Consider the following 19,503-nt stretch of genomic DNA (forward strand, 5'->3'; position numbering starts at 1 on the left):
TGAAATCTATTGTCCATCCCTCCCGTGGCAACGGGGTCCAAAAGGATACTACAGGATATTAAGGTTCTCCTTTTAATAAAGAACCGGAACAACGCATTAGCACTTGGTGAACACATGAACTCCTCAAACTATGGTCATCACCGGGAGTGGTTCCGGTTATTGTCACTCCGGGGTTGCCGGGTCATAACACATAGTAGGTAACTACAACTTGCAAGATCGGATCTAAAACACATATATATTGGTGACAACATAATAATTTCAGATCTGAAATCATGGCACTCGGGCCCTAGTGACAAGCATTAAGCATGGCAAAGTAGTAGCAACATCAATCTCAGAACATAGTGGATACTAGGGATCAATCCCCGTCAAAACTAACTCGATTACATGATAGATCTCATCCTACTCATCACCGCCCAGCGAGCCTACGAATAGATTACTCATGAACGATGAAGAGCTTCATGGAATTGGAGAGGGAAGAAGGTTGATGATGACGATGGCGACGGTTTCCCCTCCCCGGAGCCCAAAACGGACTCCAGATCTGTCCTCCAGATGAAGAACAGGATGTGGCGGCGCCTCCGTATCGCAAACCCGACGAAATCTTCTCTTCTGATTTTTTCTGGGCGAAAGTGAATTTATAGAGCTGAGTTTGGGGGCGGTAGAGCCACGTGGGCCCCACAAGCTTGGTTGCCGCGGCCATGGGTGGTGGTCGCGGCAACAAGGCTTGTGGCCCAATGGCCCATCCCCTCCGGTGGATCTTTGCGCAGGTATTTTTCATATTTTCCAGAAAAATTCTCCGTAAATTTTCAGGATGTTCCGAGAACTTTCATTTCTAAACAAAAACAACACCATGGCAATTCTGCTGAAAACAGCGTCAGTCCGGGTTAGTTCCATTCAAATCATGCAAATTAGAGTCCAAAACATGGGCAAAAGAGTTTGGAGAAGTAGATACAACGGAGACGTATCAACTCCCCCAAGCTTAAAACCTTGCTTGTCCTCAAGCAACTCAGTTGACAAACTGAAAGAGAAAGAAAAACTTTGACAAACTCTGTTTGATCTTGTTGTTGCAACTATGTCTAACTCATAACCAGAATTTCAGCAAGATCACAAGTTAACCACATAAGCAAGTGACACAAAGGTCTCACGGTAAACTAATATCAATGGCATAATCAGCTAGCGAGCAAATAATAATGAGTTTCAGATACCAACACTTCAGTCAAAACAAGCATGAAGCAATATGAATAGGTGGTATCTCGCTAGCTCTTTCTGAGGCCGCAAAACATAAATGCAGAGCACCTTCAAAGATCAAGGTGTGACTAAACATTGTAATTCATAGCAACGAAGATCCAGTCATAGTCATACTCAATATCAATCAAAAGCAAAGCATAAAAATGACAGAGGTGCTCTCTAATTGGTGCTTTTATAAGAAGAGGATGACTCAACAGGAAAATAAATAGACAGGCCCTTCGCAGAGGGAAGCATTCATTTGTAGAGGTGCCAGAGCTCAAGCTTTGAAAACAGAGATAGTAATTTTGGGTGGCATGCTTTCATTGTCAATGCAATGACCAAGAGTTCTCAATATCTTCCACACTACTCATGCTATAGGCGGTTCCCAAACAGAGAAGTAAAGTTTTAACTCCCCCACCACCAATCAATCACACTCCATGGCTAGACGAATCCTCAGGTACCGTCCATACTAACATCAATCCAGGGGGAGTCTTGTTTTACAATTATGTTTTCAATTTAAGCGTGGAACTAGGCATTCCAGTTACCGGCCCCTTTCTCGTGAATGACAGTGAATAAACACATGTCGAGGATAACACGCCTAACATGGAAGATACCAATAGCCCCCTATCACTACATGAGCGGTTCGGGCATGCAAAACAGATTATTTCTTGAAGGTTTAGAGAATGTCACATGCAAATTTACTTGGAACGGCAGGTAAATACCTCAAATAGGTAGGTATGGTGGACTCTCATGGAAAAACTTTTGGGTTTATGGAAGTGGACGCACAAGCAGTATTCTGCTTAGTACAAGTGAAGGCTAGCAAAAGACTGGGAAGCGACCAACTAGAGAGCGACAACAGTCATCAAGATGCAATGAGTTTGACTAACATGCAGTGCAAGCATGAACATGATATAAATCACCATGAACACGAACATCATAGAGGCTATGTTGATTTTGTTTCAACTACATACATTAACATGCGCCAACTCAAGCCACTTGAATCATTCAAAGGAGAATACCATCCTATCATACTACATCATAGTCATCTCAAAATCTATGTTGGCATTCAAGACAAACCATTATAAGCTCCTAGCTAAATAAGCATGGCATCAGAAACTATGATCTCTAAGTTGTCATTACAAACATGTTTCTCTCAGAACAAAGCTGAATCTGGGACGACAAGCTAGTCATATTTACAAAAATGAAATCAATAGAGTTCATACTAGCTTTTCCAGTCTCAATCACTTCATCATATATCATCATTATTGCCTTTCACTTGCACGATCGAACGACGTGAACAATAATAAGAGTGCTCGTGCAATGGACTAATCTGAATCTGCAGGCAAACACAAAGGAGAAGACAAAGTAATATGGCTCTTTGAAAGCTAAACAGGTATGCATGCAAGAGCCACTAAACATTGTAACCAATATCTTCTACCTTGACCCAAAGAAAAAGAAAACTATTTACACGGGAAAGCTCCGAACAAGCAAAAAGAAGAAAGGAAAATCTTTTTTGGGTTTTCTCAAAAGGACACAAAAAACAAGAAAACAAGAAAACGAAAATAAACTAGCATGGATAATACAGTGGCAAAGTGTAAACACCGGCTAACAAAGTGAAAGCATAAGCATGAATGTAAGGTCGGTGAGAACACGTACTCCCCCAAGCTTAGGCTTTTGGCCTAGCTTGGTCTACTCCCAAGGACGGTCCTGGAGAAACCCAAAATCATAATCGGGGTTATACGGGAGCGCTGCAGCCACTGCCTGAATAGCTGCCTCACGAAGACGAGCAGCCGTCGCCTCCCTCTCATACTCCTGTGCCTCTCCTATGGTTATGTAGTATATCCGTTTTACCTGAAAGTCAAAGAAAGCAGGAGCAGGAAGGGTAATATGGAAAACACGCTGCCAGTTAAATATCAATCGACATAGGAGGGATTCATCATCCCTCTCAAGAAACTGGTAGCGTGTCAAAGCGACGCGGTCAAGGAAAGCTATATGGAGCGGGGGATCTCCTGCGCGGATGGGCACTTCAAGAAAATTTGCTATGCGAGTGGCATAGATGCCGCCAAAGAAATCTCCCTCAATAGCGTTCTTATTCAGCCTCCTTGCTATAATAGCTCCCATGTTGAAGCTTTTGTCACCCGTAACTGCGCTCTTAAGGATACTAAGGTCGGATGCGCATAGGTGACAATGTTCAACCTTACCGTTAATGCATCTACCTATGAAGAGGGAAAATTAATGCAAGGCAGGGAAATGAATGCTTCCTATGGTAGCTTGCGTGATGTCTCTAGTTTCTCCAACAAATATACTAGAGAAAAAATCTCTAACCGAAGATTTAGCAGGATCTTTAAGATTACCCCATCGGGTATTTTGCAAATCCTATTGAAATCCTCCAAATCCATGGCATAGGATTTATCATACAGATCAAACAGTATGGATGAGTCACGACCAACTGAAAATTTAAATCTACGCACGAAAGAGGCAGTGAGCATAGGATACTGTTCACATTTATCTGAGAGGAATTCTTCTAACCCGGCATTGCGGACAAGTGTATCAAACTCATCCTTCAAGCCTCCTTCGATCATGAACTCATCGGAAGGCCATTCACATGGTTGTATCGGTGCATCCCTTGGTTGATAAGGATCGGGCTCCCGAATAGAAAGACGGGGACCCTTCTTACTTGAGGAACCACCATGAAACTTTCTCCTGAACATAATTTCTCTTTGCTGAAATTTTGAAGTTCAAGAGAAAAGTGAATAAAGACCAACCACACCTTGTAGCAACTACTCCTACTAGTGCCTATAGACCGTATCACGCGCTAAAACTACTTGGGACCAGCTAAAATCAACATTTCAAGCTCAAGAATAGGGTCACCAAGGTAGCAAGAATACGCAAAGGATAAAGCACTAGAGCAAAAGCTAATTGGACCAACGGAGGAGTCACTTACCAAGGAGTAATTTCTCCAAAACGGTTCAAAGAATGATGCTTTGAGCAAGGAGATCGAAAATCACAGCCAAATGAGCAAGAACACGGGTTTGAGCTGCGAAACAATTTTTTTGGAGGTAGAGGAAGAGGATGGGAGCTGGAATGAGTGGAGGGGGCCCCTGTGGGCCCCACAAGCTTGCTTGCCGCGACCAGGGGGGTGGCCGCGGTGACAGGGCTTGTGGCCCACTGGGGTGGCCCCCAGGCCAGCTCTCTGTCCCCGTATTTCTCAAATATTCTAGAAAAAATCATACTAGATTTTCAGGACCATGGGAGAACTTTTATTTTCGAGGTATTTTTCTCCGGGATGCTAAAACGGAAAACAAGAAAAACTAAACTAAACCTATCATTTTTCTTCTAAGCAACAGAAAGTGAAAGCTTAAAACAGAGGTAAGTGACTCTTTGATTCATCCATTTCATGGTCATCGAAAGAAATCCGTCAATGGGGTTGATCAAATCCTTATGACAAAACTTTCTCGAATCGCAAAAGAGAACGGAGAATTTTCGAATAGCCACTAAGTCACCTCAATGGGGATATGTATCTCCCCAACAAGCAAATCATACTTCATCTTGACACGAGGAATAGGACATTCAAAGCTCCCAATAAGAATCGATGAAGTTTTTTCGATAGCATTGATGCAATGTACTTGATATCATTTCTTCGGAAAGTGCACAGTATGCTCATTACTGTTGACATGGAAAGTGACATTGCCTTTGTTGCAATCTATAACAGCCCCTGCAGTGTTTAAAAAGGGTCTTCTGAGGATGACAGCCATGGCATCGTCCTTGGGAATATCCAAGATAACAAAGTCTGTTAAGATAGTGGTGTTAGCAACCACAACATGCATATCCTCGCAAATGCCGACAGGGAAAGCAGTTGATTTATCGGCCATTTGCAGAGAGATTTCAGTGGGTGTCAACTTATCCAGTTCAAGTCTACGATAGAGATAGAGCGGCATAACACTAACACCGGCTCCAAGGTCACATAAGGCAGTTCTTACGTAGTTTCCTTTAATGGAGCAAGGTATAGTGGGCACTCCGGGATCACCAAGTTTCTTAGGAGTTCCACCTTTGAAAGTGTAATTGGCAAGCATGGTGGAGATCTCAAGATCTGGTATCTTAGGTTTATTGGTCACGATATCTTTCATGTACTTGGCATACGGAGACATTTTGAGCATATCAACTAACCGCATCTGCAGAAAGACGGGTCTTATCATTTCAATAAAGCGCTCAAAATTCTCATCATCCTTTTTCTTGGATGGCTTAGGAGGAAAGGGCATAGGTCTCTGAACCCATGTCTCTCTTTCTTTACCATGCTTCCTAGGAGTGAAGTCATTCTTATCGTATCTCTTAGGTTATGGGTTATCAGGATTAACCGTAGGTTCAATCTCCACATCCTTATCATTGCTAGGTTGAGCATCATTATGAACATCGCTGTCCATATTGTCACCAGGTTCATGTTCATCACTAGATTATGTTTCTGCATCAGACACATAAATATCATTTGGTTCTTCAGGTGTGACAGTATTTGGTGAACTAACATGCATGTTTCTATAATCCTTCTTCTTCTCCTTAGGATGACTTTCAGGATACAAAGGTTCCCGAGTCATTTTTCTTCCTCTAGTAATGACTCTGACAGAGTTGTCATTTAATTCATTGAGCAGGTCATTCTGAGCTTTAAGTACTTGTTCTACCTGAGTAGTAATCATAGAGGCATGTTTACTCAGAAGCTTCACATCATTGACATTTTTGTCTACACAAGCACTTAAATAACTAAGCATACGAGTACTTTGTTCCAAATGTCTGCTAACATAATCATTGAAACTCTGTTGTTTGGCAACAAAGTTGTCAAATTCATCAAAGCATAGGCTAGCAGGTTTATCAAAAGGAATATCACTCTCATCAAACCTACGCAGAGAATTTACTTCCACTACATGTATCGGGTTATCGAGACCATGGATCTCTTCGATAGGTGGTAGATTTTTGACATCTTCAGATCTAATGCCTTTCTCTTGCATAGATTTCTTGGCTTCTTGCATATCTTCGGGACTGAGGAATAGAATACCTCTTTTCTTCGGAGTTGGCTTAGGAGGTGGTTCGGGAATAGTCCAAGCATTATCGTTGATCAAGATGTTATTCAGTAGAGTCTCAGCTTGTTCTACAGTTTGTTCCCTAAAAACACAACTGGCACAACTATCTAGGTGGTCCTTAGAAGCATCGGTAAGTCCGTTATAAAAGATATCAAGTATCTCGTTCTTCTTAAGAGGGTGATCAGGCAAAGCTTTCTCTAGCTGGACGAGCCTCCCCCAAGCTTGTGGGAGACTCTCTTCTTTGAGTTGAGCAAAGTTGTATATTTCCTGCAAGGCAGCTTGCTTCTTATGGGCAGGGAAATATTTCTCACAGAAGTAACAGACCATATCCTGGGGACTACTCACACATCCAGGAGCAAGAGAAGTGAACCAGGCTTTAGCATCATCCTTTAGAGAGAAAGGAAACATCTTAAGGATATAATAGTGGCGGATCTTCTCCTCACTAGTGAAAAGGGTGGCTATATCGTGTAGTTTGGTAAGATGGGCTACGACCGTCTCAGACTCATAACTGTGGAAAGGATCATATTCGACTAGAGAGATTATCTCAGGATCGACAGAGAATTCATAATCCTTGTCAGTGATAAAGATAGGCGAAGTGGCAAACTTCGGGTCGTATTTCATCCTAGCTTTCAGAGATTTGCCCTTCCACTTGAGAAGTAATTTCTCAGCGTCATAGGCATCCTTACATGCAAGAAAATCCTCAGCTATCTCTACCTCCATAACGTAACCCTCAGGTATATCAGGCAATTCATATCTAGGAGAGCTAGATCTAGCAGGAGCAAAAGCAGGTTCTATCTCAATAGTATTGACACTTTCAGAAGCATCACGAGCATTGGCAGTAACTCTAGCAATATGAGCATCAAGGAACACCCCTAGTGGCACATCAGTAAAAGTAGTATCTCTAGCAGTATCAAGCATAGCATCATCAGGAAAAATAGCATATCTAGCATCATCAGGCAAAGCAGTATCAAGCATTATATCTCTAGCAGTATCAGGCATAACATCTCTAGCAGTATCAACCATAGCATCTCTAGCAGTATCAGGCATAGCATCTCTAGCAATATCAGGCATAGCATCTCTAGCAGTATCATAAGCATCATCGAGCACATGCGACATATCAAGATTTCTAGCAGGAGGTGATGTCGCAAACTTACTCATAACCGAAGGTGAATCAAGTGCAGAGCTAGATGGCAGTTCCTTACCTCCCCTCGTGGTTGAGGGCAAGACTTTGGTTTTTGGATATTTCAGATTCTTCATAGTGATCGGCAGATATAAATCCCAAGTGACTCAGAGAATATAGCAATACCTCCCCGGCAACGGCGCTAGAAAAATGCTGCTTAGCAGTCCCCGGCAACGACACTAGAAGAATGTTGTTGACGAGTCCCTGACTTGATGCCTTCGCGACAACAGAGCCAGAACTGCTCCCAGTTGCTCAACAATTAGCAATTGTCTTGCAATGGCCCACCAGCGCGTGGGTTCGCGACTGTTTTCGAGGGTAGAGTATTCGACCCAAATTTGTTGATTCGCCAGGCAGGAGGTGAGAGGATACTCTCGAGTATTAGCAGTTGAATGTATCAGATTCAACCACACCTGAAAGATTAGTATCTGCAAGCAAAGTATCAGTAGCAAAGTAGTATGATAACAACGGTGTCAGAAACGATCTGTTGACACGGCAGACTATTTCTAACGGTCGTATCAATGGCGCCAGAAAAGTATTGTAGCAGGTAGCAGCAGTGTAACGAGTAACAGCAGTAGCAATGAACAGCAGTAGTGACAGCAGTAGCAAGTAGCAACAGTAGTAACAACAACAGTGCAAAACAAGTAACAACAGCAGTGGGACAAACTCGTAGGCAATGGGTCGGTGATTCGTTTGGATGATATTCATCATGCAACAGTTATAACACGGAGAGATATGTGGCTATCTCCCGTTCGTCAATGTGATGTAGGCATGCATTCCGTGCGTAGTCATACGTGCTTAGGGAAAAGAACTTGCATGACATCTATTGTCCATCCGTCCCGTGGCAGCGGGGTCCAAAAGGATACTACAGGATATTAAGGTTCTCCTTTTAATAAAGAACCGGAAGAACGCATTAGAACTTGGTGAACACATGAACTCCTCAAACTATGATCATCACTGGGAGTGGTTCCGGTTATTGTCACTCCGGGGTTGCCGGGTCAAAACACATTGTAGGTAACTACAACTTGCAAGATCGGATCTAAAACACACATATGTTGGTGACAACATAATAATTTCAGATCTGAAATCATCGCACTCGGGCCCTAGTGACAAGCATTAAGCATGGCAAAGTAGTAGTAACATCAATCTCAGAACATAGTGGATACTAGGGATCAATCCCCGTCAAAACTAACTCGATTACATGATAGATCTCATCCTACTCATCATCGCCCAGCGAGCCTACCAATAGATTACTGACGAACGATGAAGAGCTTCATGGAATTGGAGAGGCAAGAAGGTTGATGATGACGATGGCGACGATTTCCCCTCTCCGGAGCCCAAAACGGACTCCAGATCTGTCCTCCAAATGAAGAACAGGATGTGGCGGCGCCTCCGTATCGCAAACGCGACGAAATCTTCTCTTCTGATTTTTTTCTGGGCGGAAGTGAATTTATAGAGCTGAGTTTGGGGGCGGCAGAGCCACGTGGGCCCCACAAGCTTGGTTGCCGCGACCAGGGGTGGTGGCCGCGGCAACAGGGCTTGTGGCCCACTGGCCCATCCCCTCCGGTGGATCTTTGCGTAGGTATTTTTCATATTTTCCAGAAAAATTCTCTGTAAATTTTCAGGACGTTCCGAGAACTTTCATTTCTGCACAAAAACAACACCATGGCAATTCTGCTGAAAACAGCGTTAGTCCGGGTTAGTTCCATTCAAATCATGCAAATTAGAGTCCAAAACAAGGGCAAAAGAGTTTGGAAAAGTAGACACGACGGAGACCTATCACTCTCTCGTAATGATCAATACATGCTTGATACTTCTTGTGCTGGTTCCTTTATGAAGAAAGATATTGAATTCAAATGGGACTTATTGGAAAGAATTAAACGCAACTCTAAAGATTGGGAACTCGACGAAGGTATAAGTCTTAAGTTTGATTGTGTTAAATCCTTTATGGATACCGATGCTTTTCGTGATTTTAGCACTAAATTGTAACACCTGGTTTTCGCTCCTGTTTTTTCCTTTGCGGGATTTGACTCCCGTCTTTTTTCTCGGTGTTATCGGATTTCATTCACTCCTAGGTATATGAAGATGGTCATCTATCCTTGCCTTCACCATCCAACCAGAGATTCTCCCCAGTCCAACCTTGCCACCCAAGATCTATCTCCGGACCTTGCCATTGAAACCCTACCTTCCAAGTTGCCGGAAGGGAAACCCTAATCCATCGAGTTACAAAGGAACCCCAAATTCCTTTGCCCTGTTGCCTCCCAATATTTTCCCAGTGATCATCCTTCATCTTTAAATGCTGGATATGCAAAAATATTGCCAGGTCATTTGCAATATTTTTCATTTATAATTAATTCCTTTAACTGGCAGAAAAAGGAATTAATTATAAATGAAAAATATTGCAAATGACTTGGCAATATTTTTGCATATCCAGGAAAATATCTATCCATCTCCAAAGTGCATGAAAACTTGTGGAGATATTTTTTGTGATAATATTGAGGTCCCATAAAATATCGGCCATTATTAAATGGGAATTTTTTTTCTTTTTCCTATTTAAAGTGAATATTGCATTTTGGGCACTTTCTAAAGGAACTACCTACTTGGTAGTTAGAAAAAATCCCAAATAATTTGTGGAGCTTCTCCTATACATATCTTCCCCATTTCCACCAATAACCCAAGTTTCATAGTTCAAACTTTGAGCACAACATCAATTTGCAGATTCTGTCTAGTTGGGCAAGTTGCAAAGGAAGTGCTCTATTCCTTTATCTATTTCAGCTGAAAGTTTTCATGGTGATTAGAAATGATAATTCACTCGTGGAGACCAAAAACCAACTCAATCCATCTATCCATTTCTCCACAACAATTTTCCCAAGTTTCTGTCCATTTGAAACCTTTGTGAAGGGAGTATCACTTTGGTATTCTCAAATGAGCTAAAACTTTTCGAGTATCTCCATATATTCAAATAACCTCCCAATACCAAATTTGAACCAGATTTATCTAGCGATTCTTCCCTAGCATTCTCATTTCCATTTCTGTCCAGTGTGCAAGGTTGCAAAGGAGGTACCATCTAGAGTGGTGCATTTGTGCTATAACTTGGCCAGGAGGGTCACCCTGGTGAATGATCAACCTCCGCCCAAGACCAGGACAAGATCAGCACTGTGGTGGCCACACCACATGTCAAACACTTGCTGGTCAGAAACCTTGTGAGCTCTCATCTATTATCTCTTGCCCCCACTCCCATCCAAACCGTGTCAAGTCAAGTATCTGACCTCTTGTGCATCTGTTTGACATGTCCTAGAGCCAAACAGGTGCTCTAGACGTGTGGTACTGGTGGTGACCATGCAGTGAGCGCGTCCAAACAGCGCTCTACGCCTCTTTCTCCGGCAGGCCTCCGCTCGTCTGGACATGTCCAGTGGCTTCGTGACGGCCGCGTGCCCACTCTCCGGCACCTTTCTCCTCCTCGTTCCCTCTCCTCGCGCCACGGCGAGCGCCATCGTGGCACTGTCCCGCGTGTGAACCCAGTCGTCGTTGTTTTCTCCCCTGTCTTCTTCCTCTTTCGAGCTCTCTCGAGCGCCCTCGAGCTCTCTCTCCGTCCCTTGAAGCCACTCGAGGCCGCTACCGTCTAGCCAACTCGCCTGCAAACGCCAGTGCGACGATGAGATCTCCATGGCGGCATCCTCATCCTAATCCAACGGCCGCCTATAAGTAGGCCACGACCCGAGCCTCCCCGGGCATTCCCAACCACCTCAACCTCTTCTTCTCTCTTGCATAGGTCTCCGCAACCTCTGAGCCAAGCTGGAGGAGCTCTCCTCACTGCCCTCTGCCGCCATGGCCGCCGCCTTTTGTCTCCACCTCGACTGGCCACCTCAGTGCGCCCCCGCCTCCGCCTCAACCACCCACGGGCGCGGGAAGGATCCGCGAGCCCATCCCCATAGCTGGCCGAGCCCGCCGTGCCTTGCCTCTCCGGCATCTGCCATGGTCGTTCGCCCCTGTTGCCCTGTCGGGAGGTAGAAGAAACTGAAAGTGCGTTATATCGACTAGAGGGGGGGTGAATAGGAGATTTTTAGAATTTCATCACTGAGGAAATTCCTCACTAATGACTAACTTACAGCGGAAACAGTAAAGGATCAGAAGTACAAAGTTTCACAACAGCAGTTTTTCAGAGTGAGGAATGTGAAAACAGATTGCACAGTGAGCAGGCACGCAGATAACAGATGAGGATTAACTAGCGTGAAGAATTTGGGGTTGAGGAATTTCAGAGAAAGTCTTCAGAAAATTCTTCAAACAGTAGCAGTGAAAGTCATCAACACATAATTTGAGGAAAGTAAGGAGTTGAGGAATTAGAACCCGTTTCACGGCGAAGACAGTAGTTGATGACCCAGTTCCAACTGCTGTGACAGTCGTACATCTGGTTTGGAGCGGCTTGGTATTGAAACGAAAGGACACACAGTCCCGGGACACACAGTCCCTACCGTGTTCTCCCTGGGCTAAGAACACACAGTCCTCGCCCAACACTCGTGGTAAGTCTTCAGGGCAGACTTCCAAACCCTCACAAACTTGGTCACCCGGTGATCCACAATTGACTGCTCGAAAGCTCTAGACTATGACGCCTAACCGTCTGGAGGATGCACGGTCCTCAAAGGTAAAAGGCTTCAGTCCCACACAGGAACAACTTCTTCAGTGATGCTCAATCACTAGGTTTGGTTTGTGGTTTCGGTGTATGGGGTATTTCCTCACTGATGAATTACTCTCGAGGACTTTGAGGAATTGGGTTGCTCTTATGACAAGTGTCAGTTTCTAACGGAGCAGCCAACTAGCTAATGGTTGTGGGGGGCGGCTATTTATAGCCTGGGAGCATCCCGACATGATTTGACACTAATTCCCTTAAATAATATGACCGTTGGTGTGGATAAGACCAATGATGTGGCGTGGCTATCGAAACGGTCGGAACCCTCAACTGTGAGAGTCCTCATGTCACTCGTATTCCTCACTTGAGGCTTTTGGTAGGATTAGGCTTGGGTTGAGAATCATGAGGAAATTCATTCCAAATTGTTACTTCGACCCCCTTTAACAATACGGTGTTCCTATTACTCAAGTGTGAAGAAAATAAAACAGAAAGAGTAAACCTTCATGCTTCAAAGTCTTCAGAATGATTTTCTTCAGGACACACCGAATTCCTCAGTTTCAATATCTTCATGAGGAATATCAATTTCATTGCAGATTCTTCGTGATTCAATTCTTCAGCTTCAGACCAATTTCTTCAACCGAAGATATACATTTTTAGGGATCGACATTCATCAAATATTTCAAACTCCTCAGTGACTTATAGATCCCATGTACACTCATAAACACATTAGATACTTAACCTATAAGTCTTCAAACCACCAAAATCACTAAGGGGCACTAGATGCACTTACAGAAATAGGCTAGGAGGAGAGAGAGAGATGAGGCGGGGCCCACGCGGCAGCCAGAGAGAGAGAGAGAGAGAGAGAGAGAGAGAGAGAGAGAGAGAGAGAGAGTCAACCCGCCAACTGGATAAATGGACGCGCCCCCAACATGTTTCCATTTTCCCTGCGGGAAGGTGCATTCTGCCCAAATCCGCGACTAGTCGCTCTGCCCAGGGACCTGGATGCAATTATTTATTTTGCGAACTAGTCCCCGGCAAACAAACACCCATATCTTTTCACCTGAGACTCCAATTCCGGTGATTCCAATGCCCACATCTTCATCTCGTCGAGCCCGTTCTTATGTTATTGTTTTCACAATGACTTCACATTGTGAAAAAGATCATGTTGCCCTTGCCTCCAATCAGCCCTCTCTGAGAGAGAACCGTTCCGGCGTGTCGTTCCGCGGCTTCATCGCACTTCTTCCGGAGTATTCCTTCACCCCCAAGCAAGCCGACCATCTAATATATGCCCTAAATCATTGCTTTGTGTTATGATTGCGTGTTTGATTAATAATTATGACTATGATAGGAATAGTTAAATTTATGTTAGATTGCACTTACTGATTACATTACTTGCACAATTGGCTATATGATAATTGAAAGTAATCTATATTAATGCATAGTAGCTGTCATCTCAAATTGTCGTGAGATATAACCGTTCTTGTTAAATGCTGCTACAGGGGAATGTAGTCGGTTGATCTAGAGTCACCTGTCCGGGCTTATCCGTGCAGCCACATTTGCCGATATGGGACGACCTTGACTTGGTCTGATCGCGTGCTCTTTCATCGGTACCACCAGACAGGGAAGGTTATGCACGCGCGCTACCTTGGCACGGTAGGCGCCAATAACCTTGTGATCCAGTTGAGTTGTTTTGTGCGCACGTCCCCGTTTGGGACAGTTTAGTTTGGGCACGACGGTGGCAGGTGTCATGAGGACACAGGGGCCGCCCGAGGCAGGACTCCGGGGGAGGATGAATGCCGGTGGTATGATGGGAGAATCAGGGGTCAGACAAGTTTCGTTGGAGCAACACTGGTCCACCCGAATGGGATCACGAGGTCAGTGCTCCATGATGTGGGTAAAGTGTGCCACCTCTGCAGAGTGTCAAACCTATTCGAATAGCCGTGTCCACAGTATTGGACAGCCCATCCAGACCCCAGTAGGTGGTCAACCGTATCAGTGATAATAATGATGGAAGAACTCGTCTTGTGCAGACATCCGATGATGTCAGGAATATGATATGTTAGCCATGGGTTGGCTATGAGGTGAGTGGTCGGAGGACCACATGAGTTGGATTGGATTTGGATCAGATTCAGATTGGATCATGAGAATACTCGGAGTATAATTTATTTACTTAATATGCTTTATCATACTTACTTTAGTAGTTACCTTGCCGGATAAACCTATTATACCATGATATTTAATCGTGCTAGATAGGTAAGCTATGCCATGATGATTAATATTGCTCTGGTATCAAATGCATGCTTGAATACCATGGATTGCATTGCTTAGCGTATATGTTAGTTTGGTTTTGCTTGCGAGTACATTCAAAAGTACTCATCGGCTTTTAACATGGCCAGGTTCATATAAGGATCCGTTGCCCGTCGTCGAGGAACCGGAGCATTCGCAGGCTATAAGAGTAGCCTAGTCTGATCCCCGTGGACTGGAGCCGCACCAGGACCATGCTGCCTTAGATAGAGCTTTTCCAGCTGCCATCACCCTTGTAGTTCATCATGTAAAAATATTATATTCATTAATAGAAATGCCTATGTTCATGATACTTGTTGTAAATGTGCATGCCAGAGTGATTTCCTGGGTTGGTATGCGCGACGACCGTTTGGCTACAGTGGTAATCAGGCGGGGCGCCACAAACAATGGTATCAGAGCAGCCAAGCTGACTATAGGTTACCCTAGCCAGACTTCACTTTCTTGTGTTCAGTAGAAAGCCTAGATTGATTTTAGCCATCTTTGCCACATGGCACGGCTACTATTGTTCATAAGGCAACCCCATAGGTTTTCGGCTCCATCAGACCCCAACTCTCATGGCCTTTGCCTCCAGTGTGAAATGCTTACACCCGGCAACGACCCATGAGCCGTGAAACCCCTAGGCAAATGAGATATCCTTACCCCTGCTTGCTAGCCATGAAATTTATCTCCTCACTCTAGTTTCCTTTGGGAAATGCTTATAAATTCCATCTTTCCCCGATAACCCTAGAATCGTTGACTAAGCCATTTTGGCTATGGTCCTGTGTCGAGAGTGATGTTCTCTAAGGAAGTAGTAGGAGCTTGACACCAGTGCTACGAGGAACATTGTGGTTTCGCTTCTAAATCCTTAGAGGTGCATCGAGTGCGCTATAATAGTTATACTAGTGGATCCTTGGCCATGTGTATAAGGTCCGCAACACTTGAGCTTTATTTGCTTTTTGGTTTTTCAAAGTTCTTGTTTCTTCTGTCGATTCTGTCTTTCCGCTCCGACTGGATCCATGTATAAGAGTTACCTAAGAAGATCAACATACAACTGGGATAATACCCAATAATTCCCATTTCAACAAAAGTCAAGCCATGCCAACTGCCTGATATTCAAAACATTACCACCGGATCTGTCAAGAATGAAGAAGGGGTCAGAAGCAGAATTTGTGTGCAATAGACAAGGCCAGAATATACTTAACAGAGTTTGCCTCATAAGAGATCACGCTTGAGGAACAGTTAGATGAGCTACCAAGAAGGAACAGCATGCACCCAAGAATCATTTATCACCCACCAAGGACATATTTCAAGAATGTGAATGAGCCAAAAGCAGCAACAAAACTCCGGTACGTTGGTACAAATTTCAAAGCATATTTTGAAGTTCACCAGAACAAATACAAAGTTTTCTGGGCACCGTGAACAAGGTTTGCGAGGAATATGGATAAGTTTGCTGTTGCCAGAATCAATGAGAACTTCGCATGCGTGGAAGCTTAGTTGAACCAAATGGAATTATCTGCCAACTGCTTATTATCAACAACACCTCGGTTGAATGCAAAGGGTATTTTGAATTAATCGTCAAGTTTGCACTAGCCGTGCAACCTTTACAACAGCGATGATCAGACCAGCAGAAGGACAAGCGATGTGCATGACCAATGGAATATCTTCAGTCAAGGTATGTCCTATATCAAGTTGTGGCTCTGCTATGGGTAAAATTTTGGATACTTCAAAAGGAAGCCAGAACCAGCCCTAGATCTAACAATACGTCCTAGCAAAAGGCTTATGGTATAAGGAACTCGGCCTCCCCTCACAAGCTACCAAGAAGACCTTACCAGACTGCCAATCTTCCTTGGTACGCCACTCGGGGAGAAACCCTTCTGGGATACGGCAGCCCCATCTTCCATAGTGTGCTACCGCGGAGAATTTCCGACATAAGGACCCAACCTTCAGCGGTAAGGCACATGAAGGAAAGATTTTGAGGTATGGTACCCAGCCTTCTTCAGCACACTACTCCAGCAGAAGCTTCGAGCATGAGGAATTCAGTCTTCGCCGTCGTGCCTAGAATAAGTGTGTTAGGAGCAAGAACCAGTCTGGATACACAAAACCAAGTGGTTATGAAATAATTTCTCCTACACGTGCATATGTTGTGAGCATGCAGTCCAGTGGACCAGTTCATGTGAGCCACTCATACATGAGAATAAGTGTGTCAGAGAAACATTGGCCCTATGTTTAAAAGAAGAATATGAGCATAGAAACCCCTACGAGATATGCAAGAGTAAGTTGTGAGAACATGAGAACACACGGGGAAAGCAATACAGGAATAATGTTGGCAGACATGAAAAGTACATCAAAGGAACCTTCAAGAACCAAAGAAGTTGTGGACAAACAACCTTCATGATGGTTAACAAGATACAACTTCGCAGACACAGAGATATTACCACTTTTTGTCAGGCTCTTGCATATGCGGCCACAACAATGCACTACTTACGATTACATGTGAGTTTGCCGCACTCATCATGAATATGGGCCATCAACCCAGATAAGAGGCTATGCCCTAAAAGATACACCAAGTGATAACCATACTATGCTTATATATAAGAGCCATCTCCACAAGCAACATAGTCTAAACAAGACATTATGATAGAATGGCTCAAAGCACGTCAATACCAACAACTCATAGACATCATGAAATCAATAAGAGATTACTGTCTATGATTATTTTGTGATCATGCCTGACATTTCAGTTGAGGATATAGCAGCGATAGCTCGGTCATGTTGATTCCTTGAGTTATGGATCACCTAAGGGAAAAGTTAGGATGCATAATCCAGAAGCAAACATTAGAATGGAACTCACAGCCAGACTGAGCATCCTGACACAGCAAAAATAAAGCCACTCCCATTCACTCGAGGACATACGAGCATGTGAGCCTGGTACCAGGAAAGGATGTATTACCCATGACAGTTAGGGTACAAAGCATTACAATAAAGTTCGAAGCAGATATTTCCAGGCCTTGGAAACTAAGCTATTTGTTGGTAGTACCCGTTACCTCACCCCGCAATATCACTATTAGAATAAAGGATACACCTAGAAGGAAGGAGAAGGATTCAAGAAAACTATGTGCAGAGACAACACCCGGTCCCTCCGAAGAGGCAGTTAAAAAGGTCAAAGAACCAATGAAGGAAGGACAATTAATGGATCCTAGTCGCACACAGGTAAGTCCCCCTTCACTGAAAGATAAGCTTGGAAATCCCGAGGACAAGATTTTCTTAAGGGGGTAGGTTTGTAACACCCTGGTTTTCACTCCTGTTTTTTCCTTTGCGAGATTTGACTCCCGTCTTTTTTCTCGGTGTTATCGGATCTCTTTCGCTCGTGGGTATATGAAGATGGTCCTCTATCCTTGCCTTCCCCATCCAACCAGAGATTCTCCCCAGTACAACCTTACCACCCAAGATCTATCTCCGGACCTTGCCATTCAAACCCTACCTTCTTAGTTGCCGGAAGGGAAACCCTAATTCTTCCAGGTACAAAGGAACCCCAATTTCCTTTGCCCTATTGCTGCCCAAACTTTTCCCAGTGGTCATCCTTCATCTTTAAACCCTGGATATTAAAAAATATTGCCAAGCCATTTGAAATATTTTTCATTTATAATTAATTCCTTTTTCTGCCATTTAAAGGAATTAAATCCAGAAAAAATATCTATCCATCTCCAAACTTCATGAAAACTTGTGGAGATATTCTTTGTGATCATATTGAGCTCCCATAAAATACTGGCCATTATTAAATGGGAAAAAATTGCCTTTTCCTATTTAAAGTCAATATTGCATTTTGGGCACTTTCTAAAGGAACTACCATTTTGGTAGTCAGGAAAAATCCTAGAATAATTTGTGGAGCTTCTCCTATACACATCTTCCCCATTTCCACCAATAACCCAAGTTTCATAGTTCAAATTTTGAGCACAACATCAATTTGCAGATTCTGTCTAGTTGGGAAAGTTGCAAAGGAAGTGCTCTATTCCTTTATCTATTTGATGTGAAAGTTTTCATGGTGATTAAAAATGATAAGTCACTCATGGAGACCAAAAAGCAACTCAATCCATCTATCCATTTCTCCATAGCAATTTTCCCAAGTTTCTATCCATTAGAAACCTTTGCGAAGGAAGTATCACTTTGGTATTCTCAAATGAGCTGAAACTTTTCCAGTATATCCCTATATTCAAATAATCTCCCTATACCAAATTTGAACCAGATCTATCTAGCCATTCTTCCCCAGCATTCTCATTTCCATTTCTGTCCAGTGTGCAAGTTTGCAAAGGAGGTACCATCTAGAGTGGTTCATTTGTGCTAAGACTTGGCCAGGGGGGTCACCCTGGTGAATGATCAACCTCCACCGCAGAATAGGACAAGATTAGCACTGTGGTGGCCACACCACATGTCAAACACTTGCTGGTCAGAAACCTTGTGAGCTCTCATCTGTCATCTCTTGCCCTCACTCCCATCCAAACCCTCTCAAGTCAAGTATCTGACCTCTTGTGCATCTGTTTGACATGTCCTAGAGACAAACAGGTGCTCTGGACGCGTGGTGCTGGTGGTGACCATGTATTGAGCGCGTCCTAACAGCGCTCTGTGCCTATGTCACCTCGGCCAGCTAGCCTCCGGCAGGCCTCCGCTTGTCCGTGCATGTCCAGTGGCTTTGTGACGGCCGCGTGCCCACTCTCCGGAACCTTCCGCCTCCTCGTCCCCTCTCCTCGCGCCACAGCGAGCGCGATCGTGGCACCATCCCAGGTGTGAACCCTGTCTTCGTTGTTTTCCCCCCTGTCTTCTTCCTCTTTTGAGCTCTCTCGAGCGCCTTCGAGCTCCCTCGCCTTCCCTTGAAGCCATTCGAGGCCGCTACCGTCCAGCCAGCTCGCGTGCAAGTGCCAGTGCGACGATGAGATCTCCAAGGCGGCATCCTCATCCGAATGCCATGGCCGCCTATAAGTAGGCCACATCCCGAGCCTCCCCGGGCATTCCCAACCATCTCAACCTCTTCCTCTTTCTCGAAGAGCTCTCCCCGACCTCTCAGCCGAGCCGGAGGAGCTCTCCTCGCCGCCCTCTGCCGCCATGGCCGCCGCCTTCTGTCTCCTCCT

This window comes from Hordeum vulgare, chromosome 1H (assembly GCF_904849725.1).
Source record: "Hordeum vulgare subsp. vulgare chromosome 1H, MorexV3_pseudomolecules_assembly, whole genome shotgun sequence".
Lineage (NCBI taxonomy): Eukaryota > Viridiplantae > Streptophyta > Magnoliopsida > Poales > Poaceae > Hordeum > Hordeum vulgare.